Source organism: Camellia sinensis, chromosome 1, assembly GCF_055761805.1.
Source record: "Camellia sinensis isolate YWXY chromosome 1, ASM5576180v1, whole genome shotgun sequence".
Taxonomy (NCBI): Eukaryota; Viridiplantae; Streptophyta; class Magnoliopsida; order Ericales; family Theaceae; genus Camellia; species Camellia sinensis.
In genome coordinates this window covers 53,922,538-53,930,767 of record NC_138961.1, presented here as the reverse complement: position 1 = coordinate 53,930,767, position 8,230 = coordinate 53,922,538, and the positions used below count along the sequence as shown (strand labels likewise).

The following is an 8,230-nucleotide window of genomic DNA, read 5'->3' as shown; positions in this document are numbered from 1 at the left end:
ATAAAATGATCAACACGAATAAATGCAGCACTACAATTTATTCGCACAACGAAGACACTTAGTGTGTACATTCTTTCTCATAGAAAATAAATGTAGTTAATGCAGCAAAATATGCAGAGAGCAAAAGCAGAATTATTTGGACAAAAAATTTGAGTGAAAAACAAATGAGGGACTTGTCTTATTTATAGATGTAGTGGTACCTTTTTAGTTTGAATTAAATAGGTAGCATACCTGTTTGAACAGGTACTTAACCTGTTGGGTTTGAATTGAAACTGTTTGGGTTCAAATTTGAATTCGGACAGATATCAACCTGAACAGAATTCCAACCAGGTTTTTTGAAATTTAAACAGATTCAATTCTGTCCAGGTGGGGAAAAATCAGACCCAATTTTGAATTTAATTTTCGAAATTCAAATTCAAAAAATTAGAATTTAATTTTAGAAAAATAAAATTCAAATATTTTTGGCCAAAAAAGATAGGTATTGGGCCGGACAAGCCCAACCCAACCACGCACTTGAGCCCAAGCCTCGTCTAGTCGATTGGACGACAGCGGCGCGCTCGTGTATTTATTTTTGGGTCCAATGAGACTAGCTCACATCGCCCATAACCTCACTCTCTAAAAAACTTGGGTGCCCCTTGGGGCCTACCCCAAGTTCTAACCCCAAGCCTTATAAACCTACTCAAAGTTTCCCACCAAATCGATGTGGGACAAACCATTATTCAAATCTTTAGGAAATTTTACCAAAAACACTATTTCCATGGAGCTTTCTTTGGTTTCAATTTCCCATTCCCTCGATAATGGTTTTGAGTAATCAAATATACCACGCGAATCACAATGCGACATAGAACACGTTACCACTTAGATCCGCGAAATTCGACACATAGATCCCATCTAAAAATTAGACCAAAGTTTAGAAAAAATTCTGTTTTTTTTCCAAATTTTTTCAAAAACCATTTTTGACAAAATACTGTGCTATTGTTTAGTTTGATTTATGGTGTTAATTCAAACAAAATTTAAAATTGGCTAATTAATCGATTAAATAATAATTCTATGAAATTAGCTTATTCACGCTTCCCTAGAGACAATTTATTTAGATAGGTAAGGTAGTTGATCTAGTGGTCCATAAAGTTGTCCCTTGGGTAGGGCTGCAAACGAGCCGAGCCGAGCTTTAGTATGTTCAGGTTTGTTTATTAAGATTTTAACAAGCTCGAGCTGAGCTCGAGCTGAGCTCGAGCTTAATAAAAATTTAACAAACCGAACTCGAGCCGAGTTGGCTTAGGCTCGACTTGAGCTCGAGCCTGTTCACGAGTCTTAATGAACCAAAAATTTTATAAATTAATACTTGCATGTGAGACTAAAGTTACAATTAAAACTTTGATTATACAATTATATATAAAAAATATATATAAACATACTAAAAAAAAGTCCATATTTTACTAAAATAATAATATCTACTACCATTATTATATAAATGTACTATCTATAGTTAACTATTATTTATATTTATATATTTTAAATATTTAAATAATATAAATCTATTATTTTTTTATACATATTTTTATATTATTTAATATATAAATAATAAATATTAAATGAGCTGAGTTTATGAGCTGAGCTTTAGAATGTTTGGGCTTGTTTATTAAAAATTTGACAAGCTCGAGCTTGAGATCGAGCTCAAACGTAAAAAAAAATTAACGAACCGAGTTCGAACTAGCTCTTACCAAGTCGAATTCGAGCATGTTCATGAACGGTTCAGTTCATTTGTAGCCCTACCCTTGGGATAATAAAAACATCAAAGGTTCAGGATTAGTTAGTGGAGTGATTGCCACCCTTTCATTATAATTTAATTTAATCTTCTAACATGTTATCATATGACAAAAAAATAAAAATGAAAATAAAAATAAAAATAAAAAAATCTATTCAGATTCTAATATTTTAATATCTCAAAATAAATTGTTCTTGAAATTTATGTAAAGTCATTAATAAATATAGTAAATTACTAGTCATTAATGTTTTTTACATTACACGATATAAATAATTGTATAAGAATAAACTAATAAAAATTGAATAACATTTTTCGGGATCCAAATGCAAAAAAGAAGATGGATAAGGTGGGTGATGTGTTAACCTCAAAGCTGAGCTTCGGCCCAATGTTTTAGTAGTCCGGGCCTGTAAAAGTAGAAATTGGGCTGACCCAAACTTTGTCCGCCCATAGAGATGGTCCATATCTGAATTGATTGTGAGCCTGCTTGTCGCTAATAAGTTTGCAACCGAGTCAAGCGGAAATGAGTTTTGGAGGCATTGTCTAATTAACAGGATTAATAGTGAAAAGATTATTAATCTCATTAATTAGCATAAAATTAGTTATCTAATTAAATTAGTGAGATAACCATTTATTATGTATTGATTTTGTTATACTTTTTTTCTTTCACACTTGAAATAATAATCTCTAACTACTCTCAAAATTAAAACTTTGCCAATTTCGTTGCATTGAATATCCGCCATACATGTAATCCAGTAAAAAAAATTACAATGAAATATGGGATTGTGAGTACATACTAATAATCTCAATCCTATGCTATAATTCTTATAATCAAACATGCCCATAGTGTCTTAAGCTCGGTTCATTAAAAATTAATCAAGTTTGAACTTGAACCAAACTTCAGTCCAACTATATTATTGAGCTCATGCACAACTCAAGCTCAAGTCAAACTTACAAATTGAGCTTGAGCTTGTTTCAACTCAACTTGATTAAATAAACAAGTTGAACTCAAGTTCAAGTCAAACTTCAAAATCAAGATGGAGCTTCGCTTAAGTCAACTCAATTAGATTAACAATTTGAGCTTGTTTATTCAATTGGATTAACAATTCAAACTTGATTAAATTTTATATATATACTCTACAAATTTTTTATATAGAAATATTTTTATATGGGACAATTTTATTTAAAAAAAAAAATCCATCTAGTAAAGAATAAAAAAATGAGAGCCAATGCAACATAATATCCATCTAGTAAAGAATAAAAAAATGAGAGCCAATGCAACATAATTAAATGGTTAATTGCATGTATAGTAGAAAATATTGTACAAATAAAATTTATACAACAATGACATTTATAAAATTATGAGTTTGATCAATGAGTTTTTCAAAGTTATATTATTTTGTTTAAAAAATTTAGAAAAAAACTTCATAGTATATAATAATACTAATCATGTCATCGAATATTTTCCCAGAAGTAACAACTTTGAAGATATCAAAGTTGTCCCAAAATTTTCATTGTATCTAACATGAATCTAATTGATAAATAAGCTATTACGGTACAATTGATAGATAGGGGTGTAAAAATGGTTTGTGATCTGTAGGGGTGCGATCATACCAGCACTAATGCACCGGATCCCATCAGAACTCCGCAGTTAAGCGTGCTTGGGCGAGAGTAGTACTAGGATGGGTGACCCCCTGGGAAGTCCACGTGTTGTTGATCAAAAAAATGGTTTGTGATCTGTAGGTGGCCTGAGATTCGCCTGACCCCATTAGGCCCATTTAGACCCTGGGCCCGACCCAGCCCGAGACCCTAAGCCTGGCCTTGGGTTTTCATTTTGAAGTCTAGCTTGATTTGACCAAAAAAAAATTTCACATTGTAGACTGCCCAACCCACGGCCCACTTACCCCCTCCAATAACTCTTTGCTATCCAACGGTAAAAATTCAAAAAAAATAAAATAAAAAATAAAAATAAAAATGATATTCAAATGGTTTGCTTCCAATGGTAATTTTTTTTTTTTTTTTTACAAGTTGACACCCTCCTACTAAACTCCTATAAATATCCCCCTCTCACATTTTCTTTCTTACAAACAATTCTCTTTTTCAAACTCTCAATCCTTATCAATTCTCAACTCTCTCAATTAATTTTGAAGTCTCATCCCTAGGTAGCAATTGCAATTGTGCAAGAATAAATTTTTATCAGAAGAAACTAATTTTTATATTGTATTCGCCAGTCGGTAATATTAATTAGTTGAATTAAATTTATTAATTACTCATTTTTTTACATTAATTATTTCTTAACATATATTAATTGTTATTGTTAACTCATTATTTAAATTAATCGTTATTTCTTATATATTATTTTACTTACATTACTGTAGATCCTAATATTCCTAATGTTTATGTCGATATTGATGCATATGCTACACAACATGAATCTATTGATTCTCCTTCTAATATATCTAATATCCTTCTTCCAACATCTGGATCATCATCTAGGAGCACGACTAGTACTGTTTGGGATCATTTCAAAAAAATATCTGTAAATAATCATGATGGTATAATTATATTTAAAACAAAATGTAAATATTATGCACATTTACTTAGTGATACATCTGCAGGGCATACTAGTCATCTAAAAAAGCATGCTAAAAAATATTTACAAAATCAACAACTTGATATTAGAAGTCAAATGCAATTAGGGACTTAATTAACTAGTCATTTGTAAACATTTTTATATGATCCTGTGCGTACACAAAATTCTATAGTTGATTATATCATTAAAAAAGAATAACCTTTTACTACTAGTGAATGTCACAATTTCTTACAAATGGTTCAAGAAAGTTTTGTACCACGATATCAAAAGTTTTTCAAAAAAATACTAGTAGAAAAAAGATTTTAAAGAAATTTGAAGATATTAAAAATGAATTATTTGACATATTAAAAAATTTGAATAGAATAGTTTGTTTAACATCTGGTCTGTAGTCAAATAATGGTTTAGAATATCATTGTATCATTGCACATTTTATTGATAATGATTGAAAATTAAATAAAAGAATTATTTCATTTAGATTAGTTGAACTTTTATACATTGGTTATTCGTTTGGTGTAGAAATAAGAAATGTATTATATGAGCAGGCTTTGGAAAATAAAATATTACCATTAGTTTAGATAATGTAACATATTACAATTAGACTGTAGAAATCAACTTTACAATTACTTGTTGGTGGTAATTTATTTCATATTCGTTGTTGTGCCCCATATTTGAAACTTGATTGTTAAAGAAACTATGCATATATACGAGACTTCTGTACTAGTAATAAAAAAATGCGGTTGTTACTATTATGTTTTCCGCTAATCGAATTTCAGAATACAAGAAAATTTGTCAACGAGAAGGTATGCAATTTAAAAAATTAATTTTAGATATAGATAGCAGGTGTAATTCAGCATATAAAATGTTAAAAAGAGCTTGTAAACAAAGAAAAATAATAAATTTATTTTTTGCAACAACATCAATAGGAAGAGTACTGACTCCCATAGAACTTAATTAGTGCCAAGTAGCCTTATATAAAGATTTTTTGAAAGTTTTTTTGATACTGCAACAAAATTATTTTTTTATATATATCTTACTTCACCATTTGTTTTACATATGTTAGCAAAAATAATGAAAGTTTTCGTAAAATATATGGGTAATGAATATTATATAACTATTATTGAAAAAAAAATTTGATAAATATTTTGATCCATTGCTTCATCTTTTAAGTTTAGTTATAATAATTGGTCTTAGATATAAAAAAATTGGTTTACAAGAATTTTAGAATGTATTTTCATTAGTCAAAAATAATTTTCCCCTATTATGCAAACATACATAACATTATGTTAGTCATAGCATGAATAACATGATTTTGATGATTTTTTTTATAATTTTGTTTTGATTATGTTTTGATTTATTTGAAAGAGTTAAATTGTTTGAAATATTATAATAAATTTAACATCATAATTCATCATTGATTTGTCTTATTTATGTTTGTTAGAGGCCCAAATTTCAGCTCAAACAAGCAAGAAGTGAGTAGTAGAACAAAACAGCAAAGAGCAGCACAACAGGAGGATAAAGCCAACCCCAGGTGGTCGACTGGCCGGTCGACCGAGCAGACGACCGGACTGTCAGTCAGTGCAAAATCTACCTAGTTCAGCTCTAGTTCACTCTATTTCACACCAACTGTCAGACCAACAGTATGCTCGACAACAGCGGTAGTCAACCTTCACAACTAGGACTCGACCAGATGACTGGGTGGACGACCACCTAATGCAAATGGTCACAATGGACATCCGGGTGGACGACCACCTTGTGCAGAGTTATCAGATTTTGTGAACTAATAAAATAATAGTTTGCATCAGATACCCATCATTTAACGGGAAAATCTCACATAGGCTAGAGACAACTACTGAGCATCCATTTGTATATCATCTCACCCATCATCACATCTCCTTAACAGAAAGAAGATGATGTTCTTGTCAGATAGAACAAAGCACTGAGCTCTGCTATACATTCAGAGCTTTTGAAGTGAAGAGATAGAGAAGAGTGAACAACAAACCAAAACATTTTCATATCATTCATCAATCACATATTCTCTCCACCCTGAGTACTTAAAGTGTTCTTTATCTGAGTTTTACATTCATCCTTTAGTGTGGGGGCATATTTTTGTGAATGACAACACATGGCCAAGGTGGCACCGAAGTGCCAGCCAAAGTACCACGTGTCTTGGTTATGGCGTCGAGGTTATCTCGGCTAGGCCGAGGTTATCTGCAGAGATACTGGAATCCGAGATGAACGGATTAGGGACAAGAGTCCTAGAATGGGGGAGAACCTCAGTCTGGATAAAGATAAAGCTCTTAGAGAGTTTATCTTTATCTATTTGAGAGTTCAGGATGAGCATTGAGCCAGAGTCCAAGAGAAACTACGCTTCTACAGGGATCAGGTTAGTGCTGGCTATAAAAGTAAGGCACCCTCGTGGGTCAGTGGTATGCTTTTTGCATTCTGGCTAGTGAGTTAAGCACTGTTTGCTATCTTTGAGAGATAATTGAGTACTGACTTGATCGTCGGAGTGCCCCCGGGTGGATGAACTACCGCCGGAGTCTTATCTTTCTATGACAGGTTGTTTGGGTGCAATCTATTCTGCTGGGGTTCTCTAGCTGAGTACCTGTTTGGCAGTGTGGTCAGAAATCAACACCCACAATTTGGCGCCGTCTGTGGGAATCGTAAGGAGAATAGATGGCCAACGACGGGTAGGAAAAAAGAGTTGGGGGTGACATCCCTAGTGAGAGTGGCAAAAACGCCGATCCTAACGTAGAGGAGGACAACTGCAACGAAGAACCTAGGGATAATAATCCCGGAGAAAAAGATGTTAGCCAAGAGGGAGACATACCGAAGAAAGCATGTCAGGGCGGGTATTACAACGAAAGCGACCTCCAGGTATGGAAGGATAGATGCCTGAAGAGGGACGGCGAGATGAAGGGGATGGTAAACAAATTGACGGACTTGTAATCGGTTGTCAATTTCATGATGCAAAACAATGTCATATAACCACCGTTCCCATTGGAGGACACGCCGATTCCAGCGGCCAAGAACGATGCCCAGAAAAGGGGGCAGAAAGCAATCCCCACAGTCCTCTAACATGACAGGGCGATTGAGCATTCTCATCGGCCTTCACGGGAGGTTGAACGAGGAGAATCGATGAGAGGAGAGTCTCATAGGATACATCTGGCCAAAGAAACCTACGCCAAAGAACATCGGCATGTTCAAGGGAGGGAGCTTTGCTTTGACACGACGAATGGAGGGAGGTCCAAGAGGACTCACAATGACACCGGAAGCAGCACACCAAAAAAGCTGAAATCCGTTGATAGCCGAGCTTCTAGACGGACTAAGGAGGATTTGAGAGATTACCTCTAGAGGAAGCGATAGAATGTCGAGGTAACGTCTCCTATCCAGCCGAGAACACCGTTCTTGGTGGAATTGGACAAGTTTGAGGCCTATAAAAGGTTCCATATGCCGAGATTCCAGATATACGACGGTAAGTCTAATCCTAATTTTCATGTTGGCTTGTATTTAAACTCAATGGCACTGTATACCAGGAACGAGTCATTGCTCTGCAAGGTGTTCCCCTCATCCTTTGGGGAAATCGCATCAGACTGGTTTCACAAGTTGCCGAAAGGAACTGTGAAAAGTTGGGAAGGCCTGGCCGAGATATTTGTGGCTAGGTTTGTTACAAACAAACTACAGCTGTTGAGGGTAGACTCCCTGATAGCTTTGAGAATTGGCGAGGATGAAAGTCTCAGGGCTTATGGTAAGAGGTATTATGAGGTATTTAACTGAATACCAGGGTGCAACCAAGAGATAATGGTCGTATTTTTTTAGAACGGCCTGAACGATGACTGTCTGCATCGAAAGTCATTAGCAAAGACATTGCCAAA

The 8,230-nt window shown here is 34.1% G+C and overlaps 1 non-coding gene across 1 annotated transcript; it reads left to right on the top strand.

The window, feature by feature from the left end:
- The first annotated feature begins 3,362 nt into the window (after nucleotides 1–3,362).
- LOC145806341 (5S ribosomal RNA) lies at nucleotides 3,363–3,481 on the top strand. Its single transcript, XR_014349317.1, has one exon. It is a non-coding gene; the product is annotated as a 5S ribosomal RNA (ribosomal RNA).
- Nucleotides 3,482–8,230: the final 4,749 nt, after the last annotated feature.